Genomic DNA, 23,593 nt, shown 5'->3' with positions numbered 1-23,593 from the left:
GATGGGGAAGATTTGGAGGGGAGGGGCAAGGGGGAATATTTGAAAGAGATGGGTGATGGGGAAGATTTGGAGGGGAGGGGCAAGGGGGTGGATTTTGGAGGGGAGGGGTTATGGGCAAGTTTTGAAGGGGAGGGGTGATGGGGAAGTTTTTGAGGGATGGGGTGATGGGGATGTTTTGGAGGGAAGGGGTGATGGGGAAGATTTGGAGGGGAGGGGTGAGATTGGATTTTGAAAAATGTACGATTAATGGGAAACGAACATTTCTTGCAAAATGATTTTCTTGAGACCTTCGAGTCAAAAATATGTTTGAGGACACTGAAGGATGGGTGGAGTTCTGGAGAGTTTAGGGAATGTATGAAAGAGGCACTGTAACTGTAAGAGATGGAATTTTTTTTTGGAATGAATAGATTTGGTGAGCAAGTCGAAAGCATCCTTTTATAGAAGAAGAAGAAAAAGGTGTTATAGTATATGACAGAATACAGTTCTTCAGGGGACAGTTGAAACATTTTTTAACGACGTGAACACATGATCACGAACAACGTGGTCGAAGAACCAACGAACAAATAAGAACGAACAACGGATAAGAACAGAGAAGGGGATTTTTTTTTTTTTTTTTTTTGTGAGTTGAGATGAAAACAGAGACAGAGACCAAACGTGAAATGTGAAAAATAGAGACCGAAAGTAATTGCAAGCACAATCGAAGAACTGCTGAGACAGAAACAAAGCCTCAAGCCAAGGTCAGACACGGTAGCCTACTAGTACTACACTAGGCCTCAGAATACGTCACACGAACTAACCGACGATTCTGTACACAGGTATGAAAAACCAATACCAAGAATACTATTAAAGACACACCAATAGTTACACACACCGAAAGAAAGATACAGTTTCGACAAAAACACAATTGTGAAAAGTTACTTAACTTCGAAAGCGTGCGCGCATGGACAGCTTTGAAGAGACGTGACATGACGTGACGAGAAGAGACGTGAAGATACTTTGAAGAGATTTAAAACGTTAGACAAGTGGTCGATGTTCGGGGAAGTTAGGGGGAGAAGAGAAAATCTGGATTTCAGAATAGCTTGGAGAAAGGGAAGAATGGGGCGGACAAAAGGTTTGATGGTGATTGGGTGAGGCGCAGTGAGGTGTTATTTGAGGAGGGGGAAGAGTGAGGCAGAAGGTTGAGGGAGATGAAGGTGAAAGTTGGAAGGGGGAAGAAGCGGGGAGGATGCTTTGAGGAGGAGGGGTGAGAGGGGAGTCTAGGAGGGTAGGAGTGAGGGAGGGTCTCGGAGGGGAGGGGTGTGGGGGGAGTTTAGGAGGGAAGGGGCAAGGGGGGAGATCTGAAAGGGATGGGTGATGGGGAAGATTTGGAGGGGAGGGGCAAGGGGGGAGATTTGAAAGGGATGGGTGATGGGGAAGATTTGGAGGGGAGGGGCAAGGGGGAATATTTGAAAGAGATGGGTGATGGGGAAGATTTGGAGGGGAGGGGCAAGGGGGTGGATTTGGAGGGGAGGGGTGATGGGCAAGTTTTTGAGGGATGGGGTGTTGGGGAAGTTTTGGAGGGAAGGGGTGATGGGGAAGATTTGGAGGGGAGGGGTGACATTGGATTTTGAAAAATGTACGATTAATGGGAAACGAACATTTCTTGCAAAATGATTTTCTTGAGACCATCGAGTCAAAAATACGTTTGAGGATGCTGAAGGATGGGTGGAGTTCTGGAGAGTTTAAGGAATGTATGAAAGAGGCACTGTAACTGTAAGAGATGGAATTTTTTTTTGGAATGAATAGATTTGGTGAGCAAGTCGAAAGCATCCTTTTATAGAAGAAGAAGAAAAAGGTGTTATAGTATATGACAGAATACAGTTCTTCAGGGGACAGTTGAAACATTTTTTAACGACGTGAACACGTGATCACGAACAACGTGGTCGAAGAACCAACGAACAAATAAGAACGAACAACGGATAAGAACAGAGAAGGGAATTTTTTTTTTTTTTTTGAGTTGAGATGAAAACAGAGACAGAGACCGAACGTGAAACGTGAAAAATAGAGACCGAAAGTAATTGCAAGCGCAAACGAAGAACCGCCGAGACAGAAACAAAGCCTCAAGCCAAGGTCAGACACGGTAGCCTACTAGTACTACACTAGGCCTCAGAATACGTGACACGAACTAACCGACGATTCTGTACACAGGTATGAAAAACCAACACCAAGAATACTATTAAAGACACACCAATAGTTACACACACCGAAAGAAAGATACAGTTTCGACAAAAACACAATTGTGAAAGGTTACTTAGCTTCGAAAGCGTGCGCGCATGGACAGCTTTGAAGAGACGTGACATGACGTGACGAGAAGAGACGTGAAGAGACTTTGAAGAGATTTAAAATGTTAGACAAGTGGTCGATGTTCGGGGAAGTTAGGGGGAGAAGAGAAAATCTGAGAAATAAGCAATACAGCGAAGGAAAGAACTTAAATTCACAGAACACCGATGTGGGTAGGGAAGCCAAGAGAAACCAGGCCGCGCACGCAGTGGAACAGAAAACGATTAAATTATACAAAAGTTTGCAAGAATTGCAAATCAACACCAACTGGAAAACACATTGCAACACATGCACAATAAAAAGCGAGTAGAAATTGACGAAGACACGAATGGAAAAAATACTTTAACTTTTACTGCCGTCCAGAGGTCGAAGACGCTTCCTTGCTCCAGGGACCGGAAACGGAAGTCCGATGGAAAAAATGAGGGTTAGGGAAAGAATGAGGGTTAGGGAAAGAATGAGGGATAGGGAAAGAATGAGGGATAGGGAAAGAATTGAGGATTTGGTAAAGAATAAGGGTGAGCAAAAGAATGAGTGTGAGAGAAGGACACACGGAGTGAACAAGATGTAACTTATTTAGGTCACTCAGTTGTCCTCGGGAACTTGATTCTTTTCCTCCCTTGATTTTCTTTCCCATTTCGGATCTATAAATGAAAAGTTTTTGGTTGACTCAGGGAGGAGATCATGATAAAGTTAATTTGTGTTATTAATTGGACACAAACTCTAATAAGCCCCTTAAATCCTCATTGATCCTCATTTGAGTTTATATTGTTTAGTTCATTCCTTTCTGGCCTTTTCTTTATTCTTTCCCATCCTAATCACCTTAAAACAACTGATTTCTAAATTGTTGAGATCTATTGTGTTCATTGATAAACTCGTAGTCTTGAACATCCTTGAATATTCTGTTCTGCTAATTTGCTCGTGTTCTACCTGGTCTTATTGCTTCTTCTCTCCCTCTCCATCCGTGATCTCTGCTCACCTTCTTATCTCCATGCCCATCCATGATATCTGCTCACCTTATTCTCTCCATGTCCATCTGTGATCTCTGCTCACCTTCTCTCCATGTCCATCTGTGATCTCTGCTCACCTTCTTCTCTCCATGTCCATCTGTGATCTCTGCTCACCTTCTTCTCTCCATGTCCATCTGTGATCTCTGCTCACCTTTTTCTCTCCATGTCCATCTGTGATCTCTGCTCACCTTCTTCTCTCCATGTCCATCTGTGATCTCTACTCACTTTCTTCCCTCCATGTCCCTCCATGATCTCTGCTCACCTTCTTTTCTCAATGTCTGTCCATGATCCCTGCTCACCTTCGTCTCTCCATGATCTCTGCTCACCTTAGTCTCTCCATGTCCATCCATGATCTCTGCTCACCTTCTTCTTCAACTGCTCTTTCTAATTATTCCTCATTCCCTTCCAAACCATTTCTAAAGATAATTCATCAAACACCTTACCCCACACTGTCTTGAGAAAAGGACATGGAAGGGTCTTTTCAACTCTTGGTTTGCGTTTCCAAGCACGATCTATATTTCTTTGTCTGAATCTCGATATTTTCCAAGGTTGAAAGTGTGAGCGGCAAATTTGATTGGTCAATATAGTGGAAATTTGCGTTTCTCCAAATACTGTTAAACTGGAGGTTTTTGGAAGTGCCAACAAGGGGATTTGTTTTCTACAGTTTTCAAAATATAAAACACAAGCTGAAGTACCCGGCGTTGCTCGGGGAAATTCACTGCAAGATGAATATTAAAATACTAGCCGAAACCCGTGGAACATCCACGAAAGGGAGGATGTGGTGTATGGATGGAGTGTACCATTATAGATGGCATTGGGGATTTCCTTGTCCGAGTAAGAGTTAGGAAGAAAGATGAGAATGAAGAGTGCGTATATGAACAACGTATTTATTGCAATCTACTTAAATGACAACGCTACGATATACTTTTGAAAAATGAATGGATTCGTAATAGGAATCGGCATAGCACCACTCTGGGATTGTCCACTCAGTGGACGACTTGCTGTCGCCTTCGCCTGTCCAATCAGCGGACGGCTTGCTTTGCCTTCACCCAGCAGACGCCAATTCGATGGAGTCGAAAGATGGCGTCGTATCGGCCGTTAATCGGATGCTTTTGGGACCCAACGTCGGCTAATTCAGATTTTTCGAGTATGGCTGTACGTGATAAACAAAGAGCGCGGTTCGTCGATCATAAATCCATTAGTGCCGTGGGCATTGGGTCACTGGGTGCGGCATAAAAGGGATAACAAATTCGAGTCCTTATGCTATTATTATGTAGATAATATGTATTTTGAAATATTAATGGGTGCCAATTTGATTAATAGAGCTGCATGAAGAAGTGAATGTATTTTATTTGTCAGATGTCTGGCGCCCCTTTACATGAACTTTTCTAGAGCATTATTTGTTTCCTCCTAAGAACACAAGGGTAGTCCAGCATGCACACGAGATTTTTTTGAATGTCCCTTCTTTTCTATAGTTTGCCACATGGCACATATGATACAGAGGGGCCTTTTCTATACCCCTGGCATTTTCCCCCAAGAATGCTTGTTATCTTTCCACTCATCAACTTTCACAATGCACATCTCACCCAACAAACGTTGCAAAGTCAGAGAAAATAAACAATTTCTTACATATGGAATCGTAGGTATGCAAGTGTTATCCATGCATGGAACGCAATACACTGTCTAACAGTACAAGACAAGTGCTTCAGTAGATAGTGTATATCAACATGAATTATAAAGAGATTGATGGACATTGGACATGGTTTACAACATTTGAACCTGGATATATGAATTACATGGAGATCGATGGACAATGGACAAAGACATGGTTTATGACATTTGAACCTGGATGCCTGAATTACATGGAGATTGATGGACAATGGACAAAGACATGGTTTACAACATTTGAACCTGGATACATGAATTACATGGAGATCGATGGACAATGGACAAAGACATGGTTTATGACATTTGAACCTGGATACCTGAATTACATGGAGATTGATGGACAATGGACAAAGACATGGTTTATGACATTTGAACCTGGATACATGAATTACATGGAGATCGATGGACAATGGACAAAGACATGGTTTATGACATTTGAACCTGGATACATGAATTACATGGAGATCGATGGACAATGGACAAAGACATGGTTTATGACATTTGAACCTGGATTCTGTGCATCTTGTCCGAGGACCTCAGATGGGAACACCAACAGATGGTAACAAACATTACTTCTGAGAATGGTGTTGTCCCATGTCCTGCCGCAAACACCTTGTTGGATTATTCTCACCAAGGTCTTGTCTCTGCAGGCAGATGGTTTTCTATCCCATCACTTCGGAACTTGTCCTTTGCTCTGTCCATCTCCTGTCAGGAAGCCGAGTCCAGGACCAACTGACTCACCAAGTCTGCTTCTTGCCTCGTGCTCTTCACCTCATCTTTAAATCATGTCATTCATCATTGATTTATTCTTTCCCCAACGCACACCTCATTCTCTACAACCCTCACCGACACTCTTTCCATCCTGTTCATCGTTTTTTTTCTATCCGTTTACTTTATTCTCGATTAGGGTCCTCTAGAATCGAGACTTCTGAATAAAAATACAAATTAATCCAAAAATTCACTCGATCTATTTTCTATTTTTAATTATTTACAACTCTTTTACAGATAACTTGTTTTGTTATGTAAAAATGTATTATTTTAACAATATTCTCTCCAATAATTTCTAAAACTGATGTTTTCCCTTTTTATTCCAAGGCTCGAGACCATGTCAGACTTTAAATCCGTGAAGAGGACACCGCTCCCAGTTCTGGACTTCTCGAAGGAGGAGAATAACTTGGACGGGCTCATCATGCTCAATAAGAACTTCCTGGAGAAGATACAGAGTGAGTGACACAAAGTGGACATTTCATCAAAAAAATAACAAGGGAACACAGAACGTGGCACAAATATGGAAGAGAAATGGGAAGAGAGAGAACGCACTCATTGGAGAGCAATTCTTCCGCCAGTTGAACAGTTTACAATTTGTATCCAAGAGTAGACCAGAAAATCACAATACAGAATCACATTTAATCAAAATCATCCATCCACAACTTTTGAGATATCCTGCTATATATCATATCTCCCAATGGTGAAGCATCACTTTAAAAATTCTACGAGCTGGATCCGGATCCGGATCTTCACCAAAATTGAATCGATTCTTCCTTCTCACACATACAACCTGTCCAACAAGTTTCGTCTAAATCCGTCCATAACGTTTAGAGATACCCTCCTATATGCTGAATTTAGCCCGATCACTCAATGGTGAAGAATCACTGAAAAAATAAATAATTCTCCTATCCGAATTCAGATTCAGATCTTCACCAAAATCGAATATGTTTGTCCTTGTCAGACACCCAACCGGTCCACCAAGATTCTTCCAAATCCGTCCACAACTTTTTGAGATATCCTGCTGTGTATCATTTCTGGTCCTATCTCCCAATGGTGAAGAATCACTTTAAAAATTCTACTAGCCATATCCGAATCCGCATCTTCACCAAAATATAATCATTTTGTCATTGTCAAATACGGTACATCTCTGCCAAATTTCGTCCGAATCCGTCCACAACTTTGTTGAGATATTTTGTTCACAAACGGCCAGACAAACAAACAGACAGACAGGGGTAAAAACATAACCTCCATCCACCTTTGGTGGCGGAGGTAAAAATTCTAGAAAAGGAACAAATGATAATGTTTTTATTGTGTAAGACATCATGACTCAGGATGAGTGAGGTTACAGAGGGTAAAAAGGAAACATGGTTTCAGTGGGGAAACAGGTGTACACTACAGGTAGATGCAACAAGCAAGGTATCCAACAAACAGGAGAAAACCCAAAGATGGGAGGGGAGGAAACATCTGAAATCACGGGGCTTGGGAGAGGTGGGGTTCACAAGGGCAGAAATATTTACAGGTCGTGATGGGAGACGACATGGTGTGTTGGTGTAACAGGAACATGAAGTCCCTGGAAGGAAAGTTAGATTGAATCATCCCTGGAAAGCAGTTCCGCAAATCAGATAAATGACTGGATATTTATATTAAGTAGAGATTTTGGGAGTTTGATTAAAAGGAGTTTTACTGTAAGAGGGGATTCATCCTCGATATATTAGAGATGGTCGGAGATCTAAGAGAGCAGAGGGATCAAGAATGGAGGAAATGGGTTACAAATCACACAAACAACAGGTATGAATAACTAATGTAACGTGTTAGATGGGGTGATGTAATAGACACTGGGTGAAACGGTGGTAAAACCCTGAATCAATTTATTTATACAACTTTAACCCTTTATTCAAATTGAATTAATTATAAACTTGAACACTATAACACAAATCACCTTCATAATACCTCCAAGAACCATGATATATGTCGACATCTAGCAAGAGATTTATTTTGGTCGTGACCCCGAAGCCGTTCTATAAAGAGGGAAATAAAATGGAAGAAAAAGAAAAGAATGAAAAGGAGGAAATATGGAATTTTAAATAATCTGCAAAAAGGAGCAAGGAAGAAGAACCCTGTTTCCTTTTCCCTTCACTTCCAAAGATTTATCAAGTTGTTCTGATCCAGCTCCACCTTCTCCGGATGCTCCACCGGCATCGGCATATTAGAGAAGACCGGCATATTAGAGAAGAACACCGGCATATTGGAGAAGAACAAAAACTACAAGATGTGAAATTTTCTTGTTTTATGTTTACTAGGGCATGCCCGTACTATATATAAGCTAGGACGTGCCCGTACGTGGGTGCCCGTTCCTTGCCAAAAAAAAAAAAAAAAAAAATTTGTGTAGGGGTGTGTGTGTGTAAACATCCTAGGGCGTGCCCATACGTGGGTGCAAAAAAACATGCGTGCAAACAACAACAACAAAAAAAAACTTTGAAACCACGTGGCAGTAACGACCACAGAACCCCCCCCCTCTATTTACATGAATGGTTTGGTCCATTCGCAACGACCACAGAACCCCCCCCCCCCTCTATTTACATGCAATGGTTTGGTCCAAAGCGAACGGCTTGCAGTGTTTGGTAAAGAAATCGCCATAGCTCGGTAACTACTTCTCCGATTAATATGAAACCTTGAAAAGGCACATCCTCGGGTCCCCAGCAATATACCTGGCAAGTTTAAAGTATATCGGACCGGTAGTTGTCGAGAAACAGCGGTCACAAACACACATACACACATACACACATACACACATACACACAGAGATTAATGGAATTATAGATAGACTAGGGCATGCCCGTACTATATATAAGCTAGGACGTGCCCGTACGTGGGTGCCCGTTCCTTGCCAAAAAAAAAAAAAAAAACATTTTGTGTAGGGGTGTGTGTGTGTAAACATCCTAGGGCGTGCCCGTACGTGGGTGCAAAAAAACATGCGTGCAAACAACAACAACAAAAAAAAACTTTGAAACCACGTGGCAGTAACGACCACAGAACCCCCCCCCCCTCTATTTACATGAATGGTTTGGTCCATTCGCAACGACCACAGAACCCCCCCCCCTCTATTTACATGCAATGGTTTGGTCCATTCGCAACGCCAAAGCGAACGGCGAACGGCTAAATCGCCATAGCTCGGTAAGTTCTTGTCCGATTAATTTCAAACCTTGAAAAGGCACATCCTCGGGTCCCCAGCAATATACCTGGCAAGTTTCAAGTATATCGGACCGGTAGTTGTCGAGAAACAGCGGTCACAGACAAACATACACACATACACACATACAAACACACATACACACATACACACAGAGATTAATGGAATTATAGATAGATGAAGATGTTTTTATCTTTTAACCAAATAGTTAAACAAGAACAGATACATTCAAAGTACACCGCCCCCCATGCCAAATAAATAAATAGTGTAGGCGCAGTACTGCATAAGTGTAGTTTGTGAAACCCATCCATGGACATGATCCTCATGGGGTCATCAGCCATGCAAAGATCAATATTGTTGATGATGATGATGATGATGATGATGATGATGATGATGATGAGAGAGAGTGCCACGTGAGAGGGTGAAGAAGAGGCCACCGATTTGCTTCTGGAAGATGCCGATTGACGCCGTGTTCTATGGTGATCAATAAAGTCTCCATCTCCTCAACTGTGACTCATCATTGTCTTAGTACAGTATAGTCGTGCTAGTACAGTGTAGCCATGCTAGTACAGTGTGGTCGTGTTTGTACAGTGGAGTCGTGTTGGTACAGTGCTGCCGTGCTTGTACAGTGTCGTCGCGTTGGTACAGTGTCGCCATGTTCGTGCAGTGGAGTTTTTTCCTGTGCGGCGTGGTCGTTTTAGTACAGTGTTGTTGTGTTAGTACAGTGTGGTCGTGATAGTACTGAGTAGTCGTGTTTGTACAGTGCGTTCGTGTTAGTTCCGTGTAGTGGTGTTAGTGCAGTGTAGTCGTGCTGGTACAGTGTAGTCGTGCTGGTACAGCGTAGTCGTGCTGGTACAGTGGAGTCGTGCCCGTGCGGCGTGGTCGTTTTAGTACAGTGTTGTTGTGTTAGTACAGTGTAGTCGTGTTTGTACAGTGCATTCGTGTTAGTTCCATGTAGTGGTGTTTGTGCAGTGTAGTCGTGCTGGTACAGTGTAGTCGTGCTGGTACAGCGTAGTCGTGCTGGTACAGTGTAGTCGTGCTAAACTTCCAGATTTTTAAAATGATCTTCAGAATCGTCATTTTATTATAAATTAAGTAAAAACTTGAAGACTGCGTGGAGTATCATGTTCTATGAAGTTTCAGGTTTTTCAAGTAATGATTTCGAATGATGGAGGATACGCTCTCTGGAGCTTGATTTGGAGGCCATTTTGATTTGCTTTTGCTCTACGTCCCACCTAAAATCTCGTTTTAATTTTATCCTTTCGTATAGGATGGAATTCCAGCATGGATTCAGGAAATCGAAGTATTGTGATTGGAAAAATCGGTGATGAAGCGAATGAGGAACTAAAATATGTTCTACTCCGGAAATATAAATTTTCAGGAAAAAAACTTTCTTACAATCCACGTATTCCCTCTGCTTCTGAAGGTGGATGGAGGTTGTGTTTTCACCCTTGTCTAGTTGTCTGTCTCTGTCTTGTTTGTTTGTCTTTGAGCAGGATATCTCAAAAAGTTGTGGATGGATTCAGTCGAAATTTTGTGGATAGGTTGGGTGTGTGACAAGGCCGAATTCATCCTATTTGGTGAAGATCCGAATCCAGATCTGGAACAGAGAATTTTTAACTGGTTCCACATCATTGAGAGTTGGGGCCAAAAACGATTTACTGTATACCACGATATTTCAAAAAGTTGTGAATGGGTGAATGGGTTATGAATGGGTTATGAATGGGTTATGACAAAACTTGGTGAATGAGTTGGTTGGGTACGACTACGACAATAACAAGCTGATTCGACTTTGGTTCAGGGCTGGATCCAGATCCGGTCTTTCAGTGGATACAAAACATAAACTGTGCAGCCTGATGGAGGTATGTGCTCTACCAGGTGCCATTCTAGTTAATTTTGTTATGATAAAGAAATATTATGGACCAGAAATACAAGACAAACAGAATTTAAATCCTTTTTCATAAATTGTAAAATTCATAACATGAAATCCACAAAGTTGTAATCCGGGATTGTAGGCAGATCGGCCCGTGAGGGAGAGAAATCTTCTTTTGTGCAGAAAACAAACATTTTACAGGTGAATGGGGTCATTAGTTGAGATTGTGAAGAATCAGGACATGAACTTGGTGTTTGTGCAAAATTTAACATCCAAGTCGATGGTACTGATCATTCATTCATTCACCGTTTTATTCTTCTCATGAACTGTAATTGTAAAGGTTTGTAAAAGGAGAATCTTTGTGTAAAAGTTGTTAAAATGAATTCTGTACTGTGAAGTGTTCACGGAACATCACAAACGAAGCAGAAACCTTTGGTTAATATTTCCAGGTGTTGTACATAGAACACACACACTGATTACACAGTGATGCGTCACGTGGAAACATGTCAGGTGAATGAGTTGTTCTCACTTCCATCTTCAAATAATTTATTGATTGTTATGATAAAAACAACTGTTATGATAATGATAGACCTGAGCCTCGTCCTGGAGGGGGATTTGCTATCTTTATAAAAAAACTCTCTTCCTCACTCGCCTGCACTGCCCTCTCTCCACCTCACCCCCAGGAATACCTTTGGCTACGGCTTCCCCTTCGCTCCCACCTTTTGTTCATATGTGTGTTGTACCGTCCACCAAACAGTGATGACTCCATCTACATCTCGCTGTCTGATGATAGGGACCAACCTCTATCTACCCATCCCAACTCTCTCTTCCTCATATGTGGTGATTTCAATTGTCACCATACCAGTTGGCTGGGCGTGGGTTCCTCTCTCACCAGCCATGGCTCTTCAGCAAAGGATTTCTGTGACTCACTGGGACTGACACAATCTGTCCATTTCCCGACCCGGATCTCAGTCAACGGAGCATCTTCTCTTCTGGACTTGGTTATGACAAACTTCCCTGAAAATGTCTGCTACTCTTCTTCTGCTCCAATCGGCTCATCTGATCATGTGCTTGTTAAAGTGGACATCTCTCTGACCATTCTCAGAGAGCCTCCTCAGCGTCGACGAGTCTGGCATTTCACTCAGGCCAACTGGCACGGTCTTCAAGCAGCCATCAATCATGTGGACTGGTCTCCCATCTCTACTGCCTCTGACATCAACTCATCCTGGGAATTCTTCCAAAGTAAATTGCTCTCTCTCATGCACAGATTTATCCCATCTCGTCTTCAGTTGTCATACCCTTCCTCCCGTCCATGGTAAACGGAATCTTGTGGTGAGGCTATTGCCCAGAAACAACTTGCTTTCGTCTCCTGGAAAGCAAATCCAACGGAAGGAAATCTAATTTCCTTTCACAAAGCCCAAAACAAGTGTGTGTCCACCCTCAGGAGAGCCAGGAAACAATATCTCTCCGTTCTCAGGACAGAACTCTCTTATCTGTCTCCCTCTTCCAAATCCTGGTGGCGTCTGGTCAAATCTGTTTCTGGTGTTTGTTCCCCCTCCATCCCCTCCCTCACCTCAAACGGCCACACGGCTGATTCCGCACGCGAAAAATCTGAATGCCTCAACTCTGTGTTTGCCTCTAAATCTTGTGTCCCAAACCCATCCCTCTCTGTACCCACCATACCCAGTCATACGCAGCTGCTCCTGGACTCTGTGTCCTTTCCTCCTGACAAGGTGGAAACGTTTCTGTCAACCCTCGACTCTGATTCTGCAACTGGACCTGACGGCATCAGCCCACGGGTCCTAAAATCCTGTTCTTCCGCTCTTTCACTCCCTCTCTCTGTTCTCTTCACCCTCTCTTTTGCTCAAGGTCATCTGCCATCTGCTTGGAAATCTGCCAACATCACCGCTTTGCACAAAAAAGGTGCAAAAACAGATCCCAGCAACTACAGACCAATCGGCCTTCTCCCAATTATCAGCAAAGTCATGGAATCCATCATTGCTTCAGATATGAAATCTTTCCTCTTCTCCAATGGCTTGATCTCTGATCATCAATTTGGTTTCAGACCTGGTCACTCTACCTACTCTGGACATGCTGCTTCTGCTTTCTTAACAATGGATGGAGGTCCTCAATGCCAAACAGGAAATTAGAGCTGTCTCCCTTGACATATCACGTGCCTTCGATACGGTCTGGCACCCCGCTCTGCTCACCAAACTCTCCTCTTTTGGTATCCATGGAAATCTCCACGCATGGCTGGCGGACCTCCTCTCTAGTCGTAGTCAACGTGTGGCCCTGAATGGGTTTCCCTCATCTCCTCTTCCTGTTCAGGCTGGAGTTCCCCAAGGCAGTGTTCTGGGCCCTTTGCTTTTTCTGGTCTTCATCAATGATCTCTCTGACTCTCTTGAAAATCCTCTCTATCTCTTTGCTGATGACTCTACTCTCTGTCGCTCCATTCTTCGTCCCTCAGATCAGCAGTCTGCAGCCTCCTCACTCTCTGCAGACCTGGACAAAATCACAGACTGGGCATACAAGTGGAACATGTCTTTCAATCCTGACAAATCTCACACTCTTACGATGTCCCTCCGAAAAGACCGACTGGACAACCCTCCCATCCACTTTCTGAATAATCCTCTCCAAGAAGTTCTGTCACTCAAGCTTTTGGGTCTCACTATCTGCCATGATCTTTCCTGGGAAAACCACATTTCAAATCTGGCCTCCAAAGCCAGTCGCTGACTGGGCATCCTCTGTCGTGCGAAGTCCTTCCTTGGCACACCTGAGCTCCTCACCACATACATGGCTTTCATCCGCAGCTCAATGGAATACTGCTCTCCCCTCTGGGCTGGTGCACCTGCCTCACACCTAGCTCGTCTTCACGCTGTTGAAACCAAAGCATTCAGAATCATTGGAATCTCCCACGATGAAGCTAACTCCAAGGGCCTCTCACTCACTCACCACAGGCAGGTTGGTGGTCTTTCCGTCTTCTACCGACTCCTCTCTGGCCTTGCCCCCCCCCCCCTCCAGCTCTCTCTGGGCTCTGTCCAGCAAATATTCCTACAGGTCGCACAAGATCTGCCTGCAACCCTCTTATGGTTAAACTGCCAAAATCAAGACTCTCTGCTCACCTTCACTCCTTCATTCCTCTTTTCTCCCGCCTCTGGAACAAACTCCCTCACTCTCTTCAATCCCACTCCACCCTCCAGGTCTTTAAAACAGCTGTTCACCACCATCTCTTATCTTCCCCCATCCAAAACATTGATCTTTTCTATCCCCGCTAATTTCACCCCAATTCCACTTTTTTGAAATACCAACTTCTGTCCTGGAAGTCCTTGGTGTCCTTGTGTTTGATACTTCTGCCACCCCACTCCCCCCAAGCCCTCTCCCTCCCACACATCTCCCTGCTCTTAAATGTTGTGTGCCCTCAAGTGTTTGTGTGCTTCCCCTTCTCTTGTCTTCCGCTCCCTCTTTTTATATATTTTGTTTGTCTGGTTGATTTGTTTATGAAATAAATGTCAGCTCTTTAACGAGCCTCGATTCAGTGTACAAAAACAAAAACAAAAACAAAAAAAAACTGATCAATGAACATTATGAAAGGCTGGACAAAATAATTCAGTCATTTCCATTTTGGATCGATCAACCATTGGGTCAATTCAGGGAAACCTAAAAAATAAATAGGACCGCGGGTCCTGAAGCTCACCTGGATCAGGAGCAACAGTCGCTCAACCCCTCACAGACCCTCTCAGACTATGATATTTTAAATGCTGTGAACAAACTTTGGTACATCATGGGTGATGAAGGTTGTAATCAAGTTTTTTAAATTGTGTGTGTAGTTTCGGAGAAGAGAGCAAATACCTATTTTGGGAATCAAAACCCCCATAGTTCCCCTTATTGAGCGCAGATTTTGATGTGATTAATTCACCTTCATCAGGCATCAGATATGAAGCTCATGTCCAAATTGAATCAAAATCATGTGTTTGGTTCAAGCGATAATGACTGAAGTGTTTACAGACCCAATCCCTCCCTCACTCCCTCTCTCACTCACTTACCTATGGACAATCCTCGATCGCATAAGCTCACCGTACTAAATTCCAGGTGAGCTAAAAATTCTAAGTTGGTAAAGGGAATTTTAAATCTATAATTTTATCACGGAGCGATCAACAGAGTAATTTTACCAAGAACGATCTCACATCAACATAAATCATTCACATGTTCCTAAAATCATTCACATGTACCTTGAATCATTCATATGTACCTTGAATCATTCACATGTACCTTGAATCAATTACATGCACATTGAATCATTCACATGTGCCTTGAATCAATTACATGCACATTGAATCATTCACATGTACCTTGAATAATTCACATGCACCTTGAATAATTCACATGTACCTTGAATCATTCACATGTACCTTGAATCAATTACATGCACATTGAATCATTCACATGCAGATTGAATAATTCACAAGTTCCTTGAATCATTCACGTGTACCTTGAATCATTCACATGTACTTTGAATCAATTACATGCACATTGAATCATTCACATGCACATTGAATAATTCACATGTTCATTGAATCATTCATGTGTACCTTGAATAATTCACATGTACCTTGAATCATTCACATGTACCTTGAATCAATTACATGCACATTGAATCATTCACATGCAGATTGAATAATTCACAAGTTCCTTGAATCATTCACGTGTACCTTGAATCATTCACATGTTCCTGGAATCATTCACATGTTCCTGGAATCATGTGATGTTCAATTCCAGTGAAGAACGAAAGATTCATTCTATCTTGTGGAGAAAACGAATTAGCGATCACTCAATTTTACTACATTAGAGGGAAGTGTAAGAATAATGTTGTGAAATTTCCTTCATGAATCGATGAAAATTATATTTTATTTAATACAAAATGGAGGTTCCATGTCTCTTCCCCCATGTTTGTTATATTTAGATTTTTGGTTAAAAGTTTTTAAAATGTTCATAAACATAAAAACAAGTGAATTTCACCTCTTGTAATTTTTGTCAATTTTTAATCATTTCCACAGAAGGACCGGTGGAGCATCCGGAGAAGGTGGAGCTGGATCAGAACAACTTGAGAAGACTTTGTAAGTGAAGGGAAATGTGGAGGGGGTTCTTCTTCTTCCTTCCATTTACAGATATTAAATTTAAAATTCCATATTTTCCTCTTTTCATTCTTTCCTTTTCTTCTGTTTTATTTCCCTATTTATATTTTCCTTCACGCTATTCCACTTAGTTATTTTCCAACTCGATTTTCCCTCTTTTCAAGTGTCACAAGACCCAAAGTTTGTTTAAATGAACGATGTCCAACCAGGAGGAGGGGATAGTCCAAAGTTGTGTTTGCTGATTAAAGGCCTTTCTTAATCCCCATCCTGTCCTCCGTCCTCTCTCATCCCGCTCCCTCTCTCTTCCCCTCCCTCTCTCTTCCCCTCCCTCTCTCTCCTCGTCTCTCTCTGTCTCTCCCCATCCCTCTCCCCGACTATCCCATCCCCTCCCTCTCTCTCCACCCCTCTTTCTCCCACACTACTCCATCCCCCTCTCTCTTCCCCATTACCCCTTCCCCTCTCTCTCTTCCCACTACCCCATCCCCTCTCTCTTTCCCACTACCCTATCTCCCCCTCTCTCTCGCTTCCCCACTACCCCATCCCCCCCTCTCTCTCTTCCCCACTACCCCATTCCCCTCTTTCTCTCATCCTCCCCCTCTCACTAACGATGTAATCAGAACAACATCTTTCTTGACAAATCCTGGTTCGTTCTGTAACATAATCCGGTATAAATTGCTCGTTCATCCCAGATAAAATTTACAATCCTGAAGGAATTTGTAAGCTATTTCCCAATGTCTCACATAAACATCTTACATCAACAAACATTGTGGAATCACATATCTGTAATAATAAAAAGGTGTGTGTGTGTGTGTGTGTGTGTGTGTGTGTGTGTGTGTGTGTGTGTGTGTGTGTCCATCCGTCTACTCCATAACTCCAAAACCATGAAACATAGCACCCCCAAACTTTGCATACATACTTCTCCACCTCCTCGGGATTACATGAATGAAAACTGTGTGTTTGTGTGTGTGTGTTTGAGATAATTTACACTAACAGGCTTATCTTTGGTCAGCCTGCATTCAGGTCGCTTAGCTTGGGGTCTTAATTTCCCCCATTTTGTCCACTCAACTCAAGTATGCCCTGCGTCAGAACAGGTCGGTTTCTGTACAATAAAGCTTGCTCGAGTGCTTGAGCTGCTTGGTAAGCACTCTCCAAGCAGCTTGGTAATGGGTGGAACACCCCTGCTCCCTCCTCAGATTGAGTCTATTTTATTTAGTTCCTTCATTTACCGAGTAAAAATATGGGCAACACACCTGGTGCTCACCTGTTGGAATAAACAGAAACTGCACTGACTTAAGGTATTTTAAACCCATTTTAATGGTCGCTCGAAGACAGTGCAGCAGGTGGAATCACAATAACATAATCATGAAACTTTAAACAGACAATAACATACCTCTTTTAGGGTCCACTCCCACCCACCCAGTATACCTCCTTTTGTAAAGCCTTGAACAAACATTTGTACATAACGGGGGTCGGGGGGTGAAGGTTGTGGGGAGTTTCATCGAAATAGTGGGCGTAGTTTCAGGGGAAAAACAAATACCTATTTTGGGGTCAAACGTGGATCCACTTTGACCCCCTGAGGCCCAGACTTTTTTTTATTGCCCCGAACAAACTTTAGACAGAACACAACAAATACTATTTGTGCCAAATTTGGTCAAAATCTCATCAGCGGTTTCGCAGAATAAGCTGCAAGTGTTTGCCGACGGACGGACGGGTGACGCGCCATCGCATGAGCTCACCTGAACTTTGTTCCAGGTGAGATAAAAATTACGTATATCAACGAACGAAGCAGCCGCTCCCCCCTCCCTCCCCACACTCTCTCCCACCCTCCCCGCACCCCTCCCCCGCCCTTTGTTGTGCTATTTTATTTTCCCCCTTTTTGTCCGATCTGCTTTCATTACACGACGTCACTTCCACATAAACAGATACATCGATATATATAAACACCGTTGTCTGTCCGCCATTGTTCCTTATCCACGGCGACATCTTATAAGTTACAAACTCCAGACTCAGGGTGCAAACACACCTTTATGAAGGCGATAGGGTAACATCGGCAATGTGCCCACAGCATCACATGGGGGCATGGGGGGAGAGGGGGAGAGGGTAACATCGGCAATGTGTCCACAGCATCACGTGGGGCATGGGGGGGGGGGGGGGAGAGGGTAACATCTGTAATGTGCCCACAGCATCACGTGGGGGTGGGGAGGTTGGGGAGAGGGTGACATCGGCAATGTGCCCACAGCATTACGCGGGGGCATGGGGGGTGGTGGGTGGGGGAGAGGGTAACATCGGTAATGTGCCCACAGCATTACGCGGGGGCATGGGGGGTGGGGGATGGGGGAGAAGGTAACATCGGCAATGTGCCCACAGCATCATGTGGGGGCATGGGGGTGGGGAGGCGGGGGAGAGGGTAACGTCGGCAATGTGCCCACAGCATTACGCGGGGGCATGGGGGGGTGGGGAGTGGGGGAGAGGGTAACATCGGTAATGTGCCCACAGCATTACGCGGGGCATGGGGTGGGGGTGGGGGAGAGGGTAACATCGGCAATAAATAAAAACAATTGTTGTAATAAAAGTTTTTTGTGATAAAAAGATTAATGTGTTTGTTTTTGTCCGTTTGTCTAACAATGTCCGGGACCCCGTGTCGTTTCCGCAGATGGACGGAGCCCGAGTCTGGACCCAAACTCGCACATCGACAGATCAAGATATCGGGGGATCTCAGGACGGCGACTCGAACCTGGACCGAGAATCAGTACCCGGAACATCCTGATCGGTTTGATGTTCATGCACAAGTTGTTTCCTGTGATTGTTTCTCCTCAGGTCGTCATTACTGGGAGGTCGATGTGGGGTCGAGTCGTTGGTGCGAAATTGGAATCTGTTCAAACTCCATGGGGAGAAAAGGGGGAAAGAGCGGGTTGGGAGAGAATCCCGAGTCTTGGTGTTTAGATAAATCTAATAACGATTTCTCCGCATATCACAACAATCGATGTACCTCCCTATCCGTCCCGAGGGATCATGAACGGTTTGGGTTCTTCTTGGATTGCGAGGCGGGAGAGTTGACGTGTTTCGGGGACTCGCGGGTCCTGCACGTGTTCAGGGGGAACTTCACGGAACCCGTTAAACCCGCTCTTGGGGTTTGGGATGATGGTGATTCCGTTCATTTTGTACATTTGGTGAAATAAACTTTCATCACGAACTGATCCGGTTATTTTGGTTCAAATCAATCAAATCATTTACCTGTTCATGACGATGTTATTACTGATTAATGTTTATATTATAATAAAGTTTATATAATTTAATAAGTTCGTTGTTTATCTTATTTGATGTGAAATTAACTTTAACCAGAACTCTTCACTCCCCTCACCATACAATACAGGTTCTTCTTCTTCAAAAGCCTCATTGAATGGGATGTTTGAGTGAAGAAAGTCCGTCCAGGTCGATGAAACCCTTTTAGTAGAGGAAACGAAAGTCAAAAAGTGGCTTAGAAATTGATTTGAAAATCATTTCATGTTAGAGACAGGCATCCAGTGGGAAGAGTTAGGGCATGGGGTGGTGCATTGGGAAAGGGTGGATGCCAGCTGAGATTTTCCTAAAAAGGGTCATTTTAACCCCTTTTTTGCTAAAAAAAAAAGTATTTCCGAAGTGTTGAAAAAGCGAAGAGATGTTTGTAACAATATCCCATTTATTTGCCCAGCCATTTTACTCTACATGGGGTTTTATACATCATTTTGTTGCTGATGATATTGCCTACAAAATGCATCTCAGTATTTTAAATATATATATATATAATTAAGGGGTTACCATGGTTACAGTGGGGGTCAAAGGTCAACCTATGGCAAAAATATATAATTTTCTCACACTTTCTAATAGATAGGCAAAATGCCATATAAAACTAAATTTACTGGTTCTAATTGCTTTTATTTATCAATCCTCACATAGAAGAGCAGTTTTTATTGAGGGAAGATTGATGTAATACCCCTCTGTGGGCAATTAGTGAAGGGTGAAAATTAACCTTTTCTTCAAAAATACATAGAAATTGTGAAAAAACCTCTGTTTTGTATTTACCGGTACATGGAATTGTTAAGTGTGATGTTATAGCATACAGTATGCATTGGAAAATGTCTCCAAACCACCATGGTCAAGATTCCTAGTATCGTTTGAGACTCCATCAAAGAAGAAGTCCTCAAGGCTGGTGAAACAGGAGCATCCTAGTTGAAACATTTGTCTCCACTCGCCTTATTGAGAAGTCAACAGACTTTCATGCTACATTATCTAGGAACAAAACACCATCAATAAGCAGGATGTACAAAGTAAGCATTCAACCAAGTGGAGCTGGCAAACAGAAAGCGATCAAAGCTGACAGGAATCTAATCCAAAGACTGTTTGTGGCAGCACAGGGAGGGAGAGATGTAGACCTGAACATCCTGAGGCATGAGCTTTCATCAGTCCCACGTGCACTAGCAGACACCAATGGGAAACTCCATTCTACCGACAAGTCCCAGCTTCAAGAAATGCTGACCAAGGACATAGAAGTGTCAAAAAAACCTTCCCAAGAGTACAGCAAAAACCTGCTTGATCATTGACGGCCCTGCACTGAAACAAGCAATTGGCAAGCCTGAGAAATCAGAGACTTTTGGAGATCTGAGCAATGTATTCTGTACCAGTGTCTTAAACCGCTTTGGTTCCATCTACTCCAGGGTTGATGTTGTGTTCGATCGGTATCAGGAGGTCTCAATCAAGTCTGGCACAAGGGAAAAAAGAGCCGGCAAAACCCGCCCAATCAGACGTGTCATCAGTTCAAAGGACGTGAAGCTCCCCTCTAACTTCAACTCATTCATCAGCCTCTCTGCCAACAAGGCTGACTTGGCAGCATTTCTTTCCGGATCTCTCATAGAGATGGCGGAGAAGGAGCTTTTTTTTTTTCTTTTTTTTGATGAGCTACGGCCAACATATGAATTAGTTGTTGCCGGCGGGGTTAGAGGATTTGATGAGGGTATGGATTTCTACCGGCATGAGCACCAACACCATGAACGCAAACCATGAAGAGGCGGGACACCAGATCATCCTGCATGCCAGGATGCGACACTACAGGGCTACCAGAGATGTCCTTCAATGCCGAGACACAGATTTTTTTTTTTTTTTTTTTTTTGTATACTGAATCGAGGCTCGTGAAAGAGCTAACATTTATTTCACAAAAAAATCAACCAGACAAACAAAATATACAAAAAGAGGGAGCGGAAGAAAAGATGGGGAGAGAAGGGGAAGCACACAACCACAACATTTGAGAGCAGGGAGAAGTGTGGGAGGGAGAGGGCTTGGGGGCAGGAGGCGTGGGAAGGGGAGGGGGGGGGGGGAGAGGTATAAAACACAAGGGGACCGAAATTAGCGGGGGTAGAAAAGATCAAGGTTTTGGATGGGGGAGGATAAGAGATGGTGGTGAACAGCTGTTTTAAAGACCTGGGAGGGTGGAGTGGGATTGAAGAGAGTGAGGGAGTTTGTTCCAGAGGCAGGAGAAAAGAGGAATGAAGGAGTGAAGGTGAGCAGAAAGTATTGATTTTGGCAGTTTAACCATAAGAGGGTTGCAGGCAGATCTTGTGCGACCTGTAGGAATATTTGGGGGACAGAGCCCAGAGAGGGCTGGGGGGGCAAGGCCAGAGAGGATTCGGTAGAAGACGGAAAGACCACCAACCTGCCTGCGGTGAGTGAGTGAAAGGCCCTTGGAGTTAGCTTCATCGCGGGAGATTCCAATGATTCTGAACGCTTTGGTTTCAACAGCGTGAAGACGGGCTATGTGTGAGGCAGGAGCACCAGACGAGAGGGGAGAGCAGTATTCCATAGAGCTGCGGATGAAAGCCTTGTATGTGGTGAGGAGCTCAGGTGTGCCAAGGAAGGACTTCGCACGACGGAGGATGCCCAGTCGGCGACTGGCTTTGGAGGCCAGATTTGAAATGTGGTTTTCCCAGGAAAGATCATGGCAAATAGTGAGACCCAAAAGCTTGAGTGACAGAACTTCTTGGAGAGGATTATTCAGAAAGTGGATGGGAGGGTTTTCCAGTCGGTCTTTTCGGAGAGACATCGTAAGAGTGTGAGATTTATCAGGATTGAAAGACATGTCCATTTGTTTGCCCAGTCTGTGATTTTGTCCAGGTCTGCAGAGAGTGAGGAGGCTGCAGACTGCTGATCTGAGGGACGAAGAATGGAGCGACAGAGAGTAGAGTCATCAGCAAAGAGATAGAGAGGATTTTCAAGTGAGTCAGAGAGATCATTGATGAAGACCAGAAAAAGCACAGGGCCCAGAACACTTCCTTGGGGAACCCAGCCTGAACAGGAAGAGGAGATGAGAGAAACCCATTCAGGGCCACACGTTGACTATGACCAGAGAGGAAGTCCGCCAGCCATGCGTGGAGATTTCCATGGATACCAAAGGAGGAGGGTTTGGTGAGCAGAGCAGGGAGCCAGACCGTATCGAAGGCACGTGAAATGTCAAGGGAGACAGCTCTAATTTCCTGTTTGGCATTGAGGACCTCCATCCATTGTTGAGAAAGCAGAAGCAGCATGTCCAGAGTAGAGTGACCAGGTCTGAAACCAAATTGATGATCAGAGATCAAGCCATTGGAGAAGAGGAAAAATTTCATATCTGAAGCAATGATGGATTCCATGACTTTGCTGATAAATTGGGAGAAGGCTGATTGGTCTGTAGTTGCTAGGATCCCCAGTTGCGGAGGCCCCGGATGTTTGAGGTCCATACCGTTAATGAAGAGGAAGGGGGAGCATCGGGTCCAGAACAGGGGGGGGGGGTAGGGTAAGATGTGGAAGAGGAGGAAGAGGTAGGGAGAGCTGTTGAAGGTGTGTCAGAGATTTCAGAGATTTCAGAATAGCTTGGAGAAAGGGAAGAATGGGGCAGACAAAAGGTTTGATGGAGATTGGGTGAGGCACAGTGAGGTGTTATTTGAGGAGGGGGAAGAGCGAGGCAGAAGGTTGGGGGAGATGAAGGTGAAAGTTGGAAGGGGGAAGAAGCAGGAAGGGTGCTTTGAGGAGGAGGGGTGAGAGGGGAGTCTAGGAGGGGAGTAGCGAGGGAGAGTCTCGGAGGGGAGGGGTGTGGGGGGAGTTTAGGAGGGAGGGGAGGGAAGGGGCAAGGGGGGAGATTTGAAAGGGATGGATGATGGGGAGGATTTGGAGGGGAGGGGTGAGATTGGATTTTGAAAAGTGTACGATTCATGGGAAACGAACATTTTTTGCAAAATGAGTTTGAGACCTTCGAGTCAAAAATACGTTTGAGGACACTGAAGGAGGGGTGGAGTTCTGGATAGTTTAGGGAATGTAGAAAGGAGGAACTGTAAGAGATGGTATTATATATATTTTTTGGAATGAATAGATTTGGTGAGCAAGACGAAAACATCCTTTTGTAGGAAAAGAAGAAAAGGGTGTTATAATATATGAGAGAAAATAGTTCAGGGGAGAGATTATACATTTCTATCCACGTGATCGCGTGATCGCGAACGAAGAACGAACGAACAGATAAGAACAACAAATAAACGAATAAGACCTGGGAAGGAAAAAAAAAAATTTGGTTTTTTTTTTTTGAGTAGAGATATTAAACAAGGAGGTATGGGGTGAACGACTGGGACGAAACAGAGAA

At 43.8% G+C, this 23,593-nt stretch overlaps 1 pseudogene across 1 annotated transcript in view; it reads left to right on the top strand.

The window, feature by feature from the left end:
* The window catches only part of LOC144889617 (E3 ubiquitin-protein ligase Midline-1-like), a 489,173-nt pseudogene extending 470,019 nt beyond the window's left edge, over positions 1 to 19,154 (top strand). Inside the window, exons 6-9 of the transcript XR_013621925.1 lie at positions 6,090 to 6,217; positions 10,223 to 10,276; positions 15,880 to 15,939; positions 18,611 to 19,154. The product of XR_013621925.1 is annotated as an E3 ubiquitin-protein ligase Midline-1-like (transcript). The remainder of the gene's footprint in view (positions 1 to 6,089; positions 6,218 to 10,222; positions 10,277 to 15,879; positions 15,940 to 18,610) is intronic.
* The last annotated feature ends 4,439 nt before the right edge of the window (positions 19,155 to 23,593 follow it).

Source organism: Myxine glutinosa, chromosome 1, assembly GCF_964187855.1.
Source record: "Myxine glutinosa chromosome 1, kmMyxGlut1.1, whole genome shotgun sequence".
Lineage (NCBI taxonomy): Eukaryota > Metazoa > Chordata > Myxini > Myxiniformes > Myxinidae > Myxine > Myxine glutinosa.
This window is presented reverse-complemented; position numbering and strand designations above follow the sequence as displayed.